We start from the raw sequence: 12500 nt of genomic DNA, 5'->3' as shown, positions 1-12500 counted from the left end.
GGCGCGGTGTGAAATTAAGCAAGCAGTTTATTTAAGAGGTGTGGAGAGAATCAAACACTCAGAGCTCATCTGAGAAGACGAAGGAGAAGAGAGCCAGAGACTTCAATCACTTCAAGCTCATATATATGTTCCTTTTGTTGAGCCAGCTATCTGCCATGCTAAGCCCATTTAACACTCACTCCCTCCATTTAAAACCCTGATTCCTGTTCCCTATGTGGTCTTAGTTCTATACAACACGACAAATATGATTTCGGATTTATTTAACATTTAGTTAACATTTTTAATGATTCCTGGAATTTCAGTGAAAAACGGAAGATGTTTTTATTTCGAGTCTGTTTTGTGTTCAGTGTCGGGGTTCTGTGTGTGTGTGTGTGGGGGGGTGTTCTGTGTGTGTGGGTTGGGGGGGATCTGTGTGTGTGTGTGTGCGTGTATGGGGGGTCTGTGTGTGCGTGTGTTGGGGGGGGTCTGTGTGTTTGTGTAGGGGGTCTGTGTGTGTGTGTTGGGGGTCTGTGTGTGTGTGTTTGGGGGGTCTGTGTGTTTGTGTGGGGGGTCTGTGTGTGTGTGGGGGGGGGTCTGTGTGTGTGGGTTGGGTGGGATCTGTGTGTGTGCGTGTATGGGGGGGGTTCTGTGTGTTTGTGTAGGGGGTCTGTGTGTGTGTGTGTTGGGGGGGGTCTGTCTGTGTGTGTGTGTTTGGGGGGGTCTGTGTGTTTGTGGGGGGGTCTGTGTGTGTGTTGTGTGTTGGGGGGTCTGTGTGTGTGTGTTTGGGGGGGGTCTGTGTGTTTGTGTGGGGGGGTCTGTGTGTGTGTGTGGGGTGTGTGTGTGTGTTTGGGGGGGGGTCTGTGTGTGTTTGTGTGGGGCGGTTCTGTGTGTTTATGTGTTGTTGTCCAGTTATGTCTTTTAACACAGTTTCTCCTCTGTTTGATCTAATTGTGTGAATCCACCCAAATTATGAATGAACTATTCCAGCCATGAACATCCACCCCTCCCTCCATGGTGACTCTAGATAACATCCACCCCTCCCTCCATGGTGACTCTAGATAACATCCACCCCTCCCTCCATGGTGACTCTAGATAACATCCACCCCCCTCCCTCCATGGTCTCTCTAGATAACATCCACCCCTCCCTCCATGGTCTCTCTAGATAACATCCACCCCTCCCTCCATGGTCTCTCTAGATAACATCCACCCCTCCCTCCATGGTGACTCTAGATAACATCCACCCCTCCCTCCATGGTCTCTCTAGATAACATCCACCCCTCCCTCCATGGTCTCTCTAGATAACATCCACCCCTCCCTCCATGGTCTCTCTAGATAACATCCACCCCTCCCTCCATGGTCTCTCTAGATAACATCCACTCCTCCCTCCATGGTGACTCTAGATAACATCCATTCTTCCCTCCATGGTGTCTCTAGATAACATCCACCCCTCCCTCCATGGTGACTCTAGATAACATCCAATCCCTCCCTCCATGGTGACTCTAGATAACATCCACCCCTCCCTCCATGGTGACTCTAGATAACATCCAATCCCTCCCTCCATGGTGACTCTAGATAACATCCACCCCTCCCTCCATGGTGTCTCTAGATAACATCCACCCCTCCCTCCATGGTGACTCTAGATAACATCCACCCCTCCCTCCATGGTCTCTCTAGATAACATCCACCCCTCCCTCCATGGTCTCTCTAGATAACATCCATCCCTCCATGGTGTCTCTAGATAACATCCACCCCCCTCCATGGTGACTCTAGATAACATCCACCCTCCCTCCATGGTGACTCTAGATAACATCCACCCCTCCCTCCATGGTGTCTCTAGATAACATCCAATCCCTCCCTCCATGGTGTCTCTAGATAACATCCACCCCTTCCTCCATGGTGACTCTAGATAACATCCACCCCTCCCTCCATGGTCTATCTAGATAACATCCATTCTTCCCTCCATGGTGACTCTAGATAACATCCATCCCTCCCTCCATGGTCTCTCTAGATAACATACATCCCTCCCTCCATGGTCTCTCTAGATAACATCCATCCCTCCCTCCATGGTCTCTCTAGATAACATCCATTCTTCCCTCCAAGGTGTATCTAGATAACATCCCTCCCTCCATGGTGTCTCTAGATAACATCCAATCTTCCATCCACAGTCTCTCTAGATAACATCCATCCCTCCATGGTCTCTCTAGATAACATCCATCCCTCCATGGTCTCTCTAGATAACATCCCTCCCTCCATGGTGTCTCTAGATAACACCCAATCTTCCATCCATGGTGTATCTAGATAACATCCAATCTTCCCTCCATGGTGTCTCTAGATAACATCCATTCTTCCCTCCACAGTGTCTCTAGATAACATCCATTCTTCCCTCCATGGTGTCTCTAGATAACATCCATTCTTCCCTCCACGGTGTCTCTAGATAACATCCATTCTTCCCTCCACAGTGTCTCTAGATAACATCCATCCCTCCATGGTCTCTCTAGATAACATCCCTCCCTCCATGGTGTCTCTAGATAACATCCATTCTTCCATCCATGGTGTCTCTAGATAACATCCATTCTTTCATCCATGGTGTCTCTAGATAACATCCATTCTTTCATCCATGGTGTCTCTAGATAACATCCATTCTTTCATCCATGGTGTCTCTAGATAACATCCATTCTTCCATCCATGGTCTCTCTAGATAACATCCATTCTTCCCTCCATGGTGTCTCTAGATAACATCCATTCTTCCATCCATGGTGTCTCTAGATAACATCCATTCTTTCATCCATGGTGTCTCTAGATAACATCCATTCTTTCATCCATGGTGTCTCTAGATAACATCCATTCTTTCATCCATGGTGTCTCTAGATAACATCCATTCTTCCATCCATGGTCTCTCTAGATAACATCCACCCCTCCACAGTCTCTCTAGATAACATCCATTCTTCCATCCATGGTGTCTCTAGATAACATCCATTCTTCCATCCATGGTGTCTCTAGATAACATCCATTCTTCCCTCCATGGTGACTCTAGATAACATCCAATCTTCCATCCATGGTGTCTCTAGATAACATCCATTCTTCCATCCATGGTGTCTCTAGATAACATCCATTCTTCCATCCATGGTGTCTCTAGATAACATCCATTCTTCCATCCATGGTGTCTCTAGATAACATCCATTCTTCCCTCCATGGTGTCTCTAGATAACATCCATTCTTCCATCCATGGTGTCTCTAGATAACATCCATTCTTCCATCCATGGTGTCTCTAGATAACATCCATTCTTCCATCCATGGTGTCTCTAGATAACATCCATTCTTCCATCCATGGTGTCTCTCATCCATTCTTCCATCCATGGTGTCTCTAGATAACATCCATTCTTCCATCCATGGTGTCTCTAGATAACATCCATTCTTCCATCCATGGTGTCTCTAGATAACATCCATTCTTCCATCCATGGTGTCTCTAGATAACATCCATTCTTCCATCCATGGACAACAGGACTGAAAGTGGAAAAAAAATATTGTTTTTCTTTTCCTGTTATGGCTGCATCCCTTTGTTCTCAATTTCCGCCTGAAAACATACCCTAATCTAACTGCCTGTAGCTCAGCCCCAGAGGCTGAGCGGGCAGCTTGGCACCGGGGGCTCCCAGTCGGAGTCGCTAGCTGTTACGCACGCCTCTATGAAGAGGGAACGCAACACCCTGCTACAACTAAACTCTCTGTGAAGCGAAAAGGTATGGACTGTAGGTGCGAGTAAAAATGACAACAAGCAGAATGTGGTACCGTTTACAAGGACTTTATTCCTTTACACGGTAATATGGAGAGGGGGGGGGGGCTTTGAGATTTACTTTCTTTGCTTTGGTTACGTCCAGCCCCTTTTCCCCATATTACCGTGTAAAGGAATAAAGTCTAGCAAAATCTCTCTCTAGCAAAATCCTCTACAAAAAAAAGAGATCTCCTGAACAGAACACTGGCTTTTATATAGCTTCTGAAGGAATGGGTAATTGGAGACAGCTGCGTCTTGACGAGGGGGCGGGGTCAGCTCTCCAATTAGCCCTGGAGTCGACCAATCAGCTGCTTGAGGGATTTCAGGAAGCCATTTCCTGAAATAAACACATGTAAATACACAAACTACAACACATAATCTGGGGAACGTAACACTAGCACTGTGAAAGAAAACATTTAAAAAAATATTTGTATTGTATGAGCCTTTTATCATCACATAAAGTAAATAGATATGTATGGTATAGAGCAGAGGGAACAGTCACTAAGGTGAAGTGCTGTTCCATTCAACTCCGGCCATTGTTGTGGGCCTGCCCTCCCCCCAACAGCACCCAGTGGCTATTTCATATGGAAATGGAGAGGAGTAGCAGGCGCAGTGGCCATGTGTGTGTTTGCTGTTCTACTCCATTCCCATTTGAATAATAAAATGGAAAATATAATCTGACATGGGGGGAAAAAAATACACCCAAACAAACCACACATTTCATTGCACATTTTTAATTTTTTTTATATATAATGTGTATATATATATATATATTTATATTTCATAAAACGGCATTAGCACTTACCCGTCCAGAAGTACATCCTGTCCTTGCAGAAACAGCTCCTCAGTTGGTTTGTATCATAACACTCCAAGATTCCTCAAACAATCTGTCTCTCTTTCTCTTGTTCACTTCACTTTAGACTTTGACTTGGCTTTTCCTGATGTATTCTCCAGGATGTCTTCAATGAAATCGTTGAAACTACAACTTTCCGAAATACAGCTGCGCGTAAAAAGCCTTACAGTGGAAAGTGGAAAAAAAATTATTGTTTTTCTTTATTTAGACACCAAACAAATAATGAAACTCAATCAAAGGACAGCAGCATTGTTTCCTAAATATAGAACAAAACTTTGAATTAATGACTTAGATTAATTGCTTTGTATTTGCTGTAGTAATGTAACAATTTGTGTTATGATTTCAGATTTTCAGAAGACCTCTTAGATTTGTGTTACACCAACGGTTAAGGTCTGAACAGCGCTGTATAGTTTTACAACTACTGTGTGTGTGTGTGTGTGTGTGTGTGTGTGTGTGTGTGTGTGTGTGTGTGTGTGTGTGTGTGTGTGTGCAAATTTTTGTTTTTGTTTGTGTAAATGTTGACTTTGTCTATCCGTACCAACCTTCTACCCCCACCCCCCCAAGCTTATTAATTCTCATCACCAAAACGTCCCTCCACCCTCTCCCTCTCTTCACTCACCCCCTCCCCTCCCTCCCCTCTCCCTGCCCCCTCACTCACTCCCTTCACTCACATCCCTCCCTTCCCCCCCATCCCTCCTTCACTCTGTCTCTGCCCCTGTCTTTCTGTGCTCTGTGAGCTGTGTAATTGTCTGTGTGAGGCCCGGTGCTGTGAACAAGGGGCCAGGCTCTCAGCTGGCCCCACCCCTGTTATCTTCCATGTGCCGGGGAAGGAGAGGAGAACAACAGAGAAGAATAGTTTGGACCAGTCACTGAAACCAATAGACAGGAGTAGTCCCAAACCAATAGACAGGAGTAGTCCCAAACCTGCTTACTATGAAGGAGACAGTCTCCCTACCAACAAATGAGGGAGGGAGGCCCTACTCCTATCCCTACTCATACTTCTACACCCTACTCCTATCCCTGCTCCTATCCCTATCCCTACCCCTACTCATACATCTACTCCTACTCATATTTCTACACCCTACTCCTATCTCTACCCCTACTCCTACCTCTACTCCTATCCCTACCCCTACTCCTACCTCTACTCCTATCCCTACCCCTACCTCTACTCCTACCCCTACCCCTACTCCTACCTCTACTCCTATCCCTACCCCTACCCCTACTACTATCCCTACCCCTACTCCTATCCCTACCCCTATCCCTACTCCTACCCTTATCCCTACCCTTATCCCTACCCCTATCCCTATCACTACCCCTATCACTACCCCTATCCCTACCCCTATCACTACCCCTCTCCCTACCCCTACTCCTATCCCTACTCCTACCCCTACTCCTATCCCTCCTCCGTACTCATACCCATATTCCTATCCCTACACCTATTCCTACCCCATCCCTATCCCTACTCCTTCCCCTACTATCCCTATCCCTACCCCTACTCCTTCCCTTACTATCCCTACCCCTATTCCTACCCCTACTCCTACCCCTACCCCTACTTCTACCCCTATCACTATCCCTACTCCTACCCCTACTCCTATCCCTACCCCTACCCCTACTCCTACCCCTACTCCTACCCCATCACTATCCCTACCCCTACTCCTACCCCTATCCCTACTCCTATCCCTACCCCTACCCCTACTCCTACCTCTACTCCTACCCCTATCACTATTCCTACCCCTACTCCTACCTCTACTCCTACCCCTATCACTATCCCTACCCCTACTCCTATCCCTACCCTTACTCCTACCTCTACTCCTACCCCTATCACTATCCCTACCCCTACTCCTATCCCTACCCCTACTCCTACCCCTACCCCTACTCCTATCCCTCTGTGTAGGGGTGTAAGGCCATGGCTAGAGGTTGTTTCACGTCCTATGTCCTTGTACCTGGTGTTGCCAGCACTCCATATTGGCACAGTGTGTGGCTGTCTGGGAAGGGTCAGGGGTGAGGTGGTGAAATGTGGTTTATCGGGCCAGCAGTGTGTGTGGAGGTGTAGCTACCAGCTAGTCCTGTTGAGGAATGGGAGGGGAGGGGAGGTGTAGCTACCAGCTAGTCCTAGTGAGGAGTGGGAGGGGAGGTGAGGTGTAGCTACCAGCTAGTCCTAGTGAGGAGTGGGAGGGGAGGGGAGGTGTAGCTACCAGCTAGTCCTAGTGAGGAGTGGGAGGGGAGGGGAGGTGTAGCTACCAGCTAGTCCTAGTGAGGAGTGGGAGGGGAGGGGAGGTGTAGCTACCAGCTAGTCCTAGTGAGGAGTGGGAGGGGAGGGGAGGTGTAGCTACCAGCTAGTCCTAGTGAGGAGTGGGAGGGGAGGGGAGGTGTAGCTACCAGCTAGTCCTAGTGAGGAGTGGGAGTGGGAGGGGAGGTGTAGCTACCAGCTAGTCCTAGTGAGGAGTGGGAGGGGAGGTGTAGCTACCAGCTAGTCCTAGTGAGGAGTGGGAGGGGAGGTGTAGCTACCAGCTAGTCCTGTTGAGGAGTGGGAGGGGAGGGGAGGTGTAGCTACCAGCTAGTCCTAGTGAGGAGTGGGAGGGGAGGGGAGGTGTAGCTACCAGCTAGTCCTAGTGAGGAGTGGGAGGGGAGGGGAGGTGTAGCTACCAGCTAGTCCTAGTGAGGAGTGGGAGGGGAGGGGAGGTGTAGCTACCAGCTAGTCCTAGTGAGGAGTGGGAGGGGAGGGGAGTGTAGCTACCAGCTAGTCCTAGTGAGGAGTGGGAGGGGAGGGGAGGTGTAGCTACCAGCTAGTCCTAGTGAGGAGTGGGAGGGGAGGGGAGGTGTAGCTACCAGCTAGTCCTAGTGAGGAGTGGGAGGGGAGGGGAGGTGTAGCTACCAGCTAGTCCTAGTGAGGAGTGGGAGGGGAGGGGAGGTGTAGCTACCAGCTAGTCCTAGTGAGGAGTGGGAGGGGAGGGGAGGTGTAGCTACCAGCTAGTCCTAGTGAGGAGTGGGAGGGGAGGGGAGGTGTAGCTACCAGCTAGTCCTAGTGAGGAGTGGGAGGGGAGGGGAGGTGTAGCTCCCAGCTAGTCCTAGTGAGGAGTGGGAGGGGAGGGGAGGTGTAGCTCCCAGCTAGTCCTAGTGAGGAGTGGGAGGGGAGGTGTAGCTCCCAGCTAGTCCTAGTGAGGAGTGGGAGGGGAGGGGAGGTGTAGCTCCCAGCTAGTCCTAGTGAGGAGTGGGAGGGGAGGGGAGGTGTAGCTCCCAGCTAGTCCTAGTGAGGAGTGGGAGGGGAGGTGTAGCTCCCAGCTAGTCCTAGTGAGGAGTGGGAGGGGAGGGGAGGTGTAGCTACCAGCTAGTCCTAGTGAGGAGTGGGAGGGGAGGTGTAGCTCCCAGCTAGTCCTAGTGAGGAGTGGGAGGGGAGGTGTAGCTACCAGCTAGTCCTAGTGAGGAGTGGGAGGGGAGGTGGCTACCAGCTAGTCCTAGTGAGGAGTGGGAGGGGGGGAGGTGTAGCTCCCAGCTAGTCCTAGTGAGGAGTGGGAGGGGAGGGGGAGGTGTAGCTCCCAGCTAGTCCTAGTGAGGAGTGGGAGGGGAGGTGTAGCTCCCAGCTAGTCCTAGTGAGGAGTGGGAGGGGAGGTGTAGCTACCAGCTAGTCCTAGTGAGGAGTGGGAGGGGAGGTGTAGCTACCAGCTAGTCCTAGTGAGGAGTGGGAGGGGAGGTGTAGCTACCAGCTAGTCCTAGTGAGGAGTGGGAGGGGAGGTGTAGCTACCAGCTAGTCCTAGTGAGGAGTGGGAGGGGAGGGGAGGTGTAGCTACCAGCTAGTCCTGTTTTGGTGGGATCAGGGGGATTTGAAGAGGATAGTCAGGGTAATAACTAAGAGGTGTGGTGATAAGTGTAGTCTAGGTGTATGGTAGTCGTGGTAATAACTAAGAGGTGTGGTAATAAGTGTAGTCTAGGTGTATGGTAGTCAGGGTAATAACTAAGAGGTGTGGTGATAAGTGTAGTCTAGGTGTGTTGTATTCAGGGTAATAACTAAGAGGTGTGGTGCTAAGTGTAGTCTAGGTGTATGGTAGTCAGGGTAATAACTAAGATGTGTGGTGATAAGTGTAGTCTAGGTGTGTGACAGAGTGTACGTCTGAGGAGCTAAAGAGTGTGTGAGTGTGTGTGAAGTGTGTGTGAGTGTAGTGTGAGGCCCAGCCCTGCAGTCAGGGCAGTACCCAGAGAATGGGGGTCTGTGGCTGGGGCAGGTGTGGCTCACCATGAGGCTGGCAAAATGCCAACCCTCCACCCTCCCCTTAACCTCTGCCTCTCACACACACTCTTAAGCACACACACACACACACACACACTTTCACTCATCCCCCTTTCTGTGCTGTCAGCACCTCCTCCCCCGCCCACCCCTGGGGTGCAAGCAGGAGCTCGAGGGATTATGGGAAGAAAAAAAGAGCCTAAAATAGTCATCTGTTTCCTTCCTGTTGTATTCCCAAATGGCACCCTATTCCCTATTTAGTGCACTGCTTATGACCAGGGTCCATAGTGGAGCCCAAAGTGCTCCAGTCTAAAGTAGTGCACTATAATAGGGAATAGTGCTCCGGTCTAAAGTAGTGCACTATAATAGGGAATAGTGCTCCGGTCTAAAGTAGTGCACTATAATAGGGAATAGTGCTCCGGTCTAAAGTAGTGCACTATAATAGGGGAATAGTCCTCCGGTCTAAAGTAGTGCACTATAATAGGGAATAGTGCTCCGGTCTAAAGTAGTGCACTATAATAGGGGAATAGTGCTCCGGTCTAAAGTAGTGCACTATAATAGGGAATAGTGCTCCGGTCTAAAGTAGTGCACTATAATAGGGGTATAGGGAACCATTTGTGACTCAGCCCATGGTGGGTAAAACCTGCCTAAGTCCCTTCTTGGCAGAGAGCCTGACAAACTACCGCCTTTGTTTTGCACCAGGCAGGCAGGGAGGCAGATAGGGAGGGAGGGAGGCAGGGAGGGCGGGAGGCAGGGAGGGAGGGAGGGAGGCAGATAGGGAGGGAGGGAAGGAGGGAGGCAGATAGGGAGGGAGGGAGGGAGGCAGATAGGGAGGGAGGGAGGCAGGGAGGGCGGGAGGCAGGGAGGGAGGGAGGGAGGGAGACAGACAGGGGGGAGACTGACCAATAGGGAGGGATGGAGATAGACAGGCAGGGAGGGACAGAGGGAGACAGACAGGGAGGGAGACTGACCGATAGGGAGGGATGGAGATAGACAGACAGGGAGGGAGACTGACCGATAGGGAGGGATGGAGATAGACAGGCAGGGAGGGAGGGATGCAGGCAAGGGAGTCTGACGGATAGGGATGGAGGGAGACAGGAAGGAAGGGAGGGAGACTGACAGGGAGGGAGACTGACCGATAGGGAGGGACGGAGACTGACCGATAGAGAGGGAGGGAGACAGGAAGGAAGGGAGGTAGACAGGAAGGAAGGGAGGGAGACTGACAGGGAGGGAGACTGACCGATAGAGAGGGAGGGAGACAGGAAGGAAGGGAGGGAGACTGACAGGGAGGGAGACTGACCGATAGGGAGGGACGGAGACTGACCGATAGAGAGGGAGGGAGACAGGAAGGAAGGGAGGGAGACTGACAAGGAGAGAGACTGACCGATAGGGAGGGACGGAGACTGACCGATAGAGAGGGAGGGAGACAGGAAGGAAGGGAGGGAGACTGACAAGGAGGGAGACTGACCGATAGGGAGGGAGGGAGACAGGAAGCAAAGGAGGGAGACTGACAGGGAGGGAGACTGACCGATAGGGAGGGAGGGAGATAGACAGACAGGGAGGGAGACTGACTGATAGGGATGGAAGGAGACAGGAAGGAAGGGAGGGAGACTGACCGATAGGGAGGGAGGGAGACTGACCGATAGGGAGGGAGGGAGACTGACCGATAGGGAGGGAGGGAGACTGACTGATAGGGATGGAAGGAGACAGGAAGGAAGGGAGGGAGACTGACCGATAGGGAGGGAGGGAGACTGACCGATAGGGAGGGAGGGAGACTGACCGATAGGGAGGGAGGGAGACTGACCGATAGGGAGGGAGGGACAAAGTCAGGCACGGAGGGAGACTAGCTAAATGAATTACAGTCAGACTGTCACTGTAGCTACAGGACATCTATTGTTTGTGCTGCAGTGTTCTGTGTCAGTAGGTGACCGACTTTCTGTCCTTTGTGGGGTTCAATTCAATACAGCTGTATTTGTCCCCTTGGGGCAATTTACGCACCGAGGCAGTGGTATGGTTTGTTGTTTAGTGCATATGTGAAGTAGACTGGTAGGACATGTGCCAGGAAAACATGTATGACCTTGACTTGAATGGAGTACTTATCATTGGCTTGTTTGATTGACACTCCATCTCTAGAGGCTGTAGTGAAGCTGCACTGTTATTGTTCTCTCTCTCTCTGAGTCTCTCTCTCTCTCTGAGTCTCTCTCTCTCTCTCTCTCTGAGTCTCTCTCTGAGTCTCTGAGTCTCTCTGAGTCTCTCTGAGTCTCTCTCTCTCTGAGTCTCTCTGAGTCTCTCTCTCTCTCTCTCTGAGTCTCTCTCTCTGAGTCTCTCTCTCTCTCTCTGAGTCTCTCTCTCTGAGTCTCTCTCTCTCTCTCTGAGTCTCTCTCTGAGTCTCTCTCTCTCTCTCTCTCTCTCTCTCTGAGTCTCTCTCTCTCTCTCTCTCTGAGTCTCTCTCTCTCTCTCTGAGTCTCTCTCTCTCTCTCTCTCTCTCTCTCTCTCTGAGTCTCTCTCTCTGAGTCTCTCTCTCTGAGTCTCTCTCTCTCTCTCTCTCTGAGTCTCTCTCTCTCTCTCTCTCTCTGAGTCTCTGAGTCTCTCTCTGTCTCTCTCTCTCTGAGTCTCTCTGAGTCTCTCTCTCTGAGTCTCTCTCTCTCTCTCTCTGAGTCTCTCTCTCTCTCTCTCTCTCTCTGAGTCTCTCTCTCTGAGTCACTCTGAGTCTCTCACTCTGAGTCTCTCTCTCTCTCTGAGTCTCTCTCTCTCTCTCTCTGAGTCTCTCTCTCTCTCTCTCTCTGAGTCTCTCTCTCTCTCTCTCTGAGTCTCTCTCTCTGAGTCTCTCTGAGTCTCTCTCTCTGAGTCTCTCTCTCTCTCTCTCTCTGAGTCTCTCTCTCTGAGTCTCTCTCTCTCTCTCTCTCTCTGAGTCTCTCTCTCTCTCTCTGAGTCTCTCTCTCTCTCTCTCTCTCTGAGTCTCTCTCTCTGAGTCTCTCTGAGTCTCTCTCTCTGAGTCTCTCTCTCTCTCTCTCTCTCTCTCTCTCTGAGTCTCTCTCTCTGAGTCTCTCTCTCTCTCTCTGAGTCTCTCTCTCTGAGTCTCTCTCTCTCTCTCTCTCTCTCTGAGTCTCTCTCTCTGAGTCTCTCTCTCTCTGAGTCTCTCTCTCTGAGTCTCTCTCTCTCTCTGAGTCTCTCTCTCTCTCTCTGAGTCTCTCTCTCTCTCTCTGAGTCTCTCTCTCTCTCTCTGAGTCTCTGAGTCTCTCTCTCTCTCTCTGAGTCTCTCTCTCTCTCTCTCTGAGTCTCTCTCTCTGAGTCTCTCTCTCTGAGTCTCTCTCTCTGAGTCTCTCTCTCTGAGTCTCTCTCTCTGAGTCTCTCTCTCTCTCTCTGAGTCTCTCTCTCTCTGGTCTCTCTCTCTCTGAGTCTCTCTCTCTCTGAGTCTCTCTCTCTCTCTCTCTCTCTCTCTGAGTCTCTGAGTCTCTCTCTCTCTCTCTCTGAGTCTCTCTCTCTCTCTCTCTGAGTCTCTCTCTCTGAGTCTCTCTCTCTCTCTCTCTCTGAGTCTCTCTCTCTCTCTCTCTGAGTCTCTCTCTCTGAGTCTCTCTGAGTCTCTCTCTGAGTCTCTCTCTCTCTCTCTCTGAGTCTCTCTCTCTGAGTCTCTCTCTCTCTCTCTCTGAGTCTCTCTCTCTCTCTCTCTGAGTCTC

The 12500-nt window shown here is 50.5% G+C and overlaps 1 protein-coding gene across 1 annotated transcript in view; it reads left to right on the top strand.

Annotated features, from left to right (window-relative positions):
• LOC112241537 (WD repeat containing planar cell polarity effector) overlaps window positions 1–12500 on the top strand; it is a gene marked incomplete at its 5' end in the record, with an annotated part of 88521 nt that overhangs the window by 13851 nt on the left and 62170 nt on the right.

The sequence above is a fragment of the Oncorhynchus tshawytscha genome, unplaced genomic scaffold, assembly GCF_018296145.1.
Source record: "Oncorhynchus tshawytscha isolate Ot180627B unplaced genomic scaffold, Otsh_v2.0 Un_contig_1390_pilon_pilon, whole genome shotgun sequence".
NCBI lineage: Eukaryota > Metazoa > Chordata > Actinopteri > Salmoniformes > Salmonidae > Oncorhynchus > Oncorhynchus tshawytscha.
The sequence above is the reverse complement of the archived record's forward strand: the minus strand, read 5'-3'. Positions and strand labels throughout refer to the sequence as shown.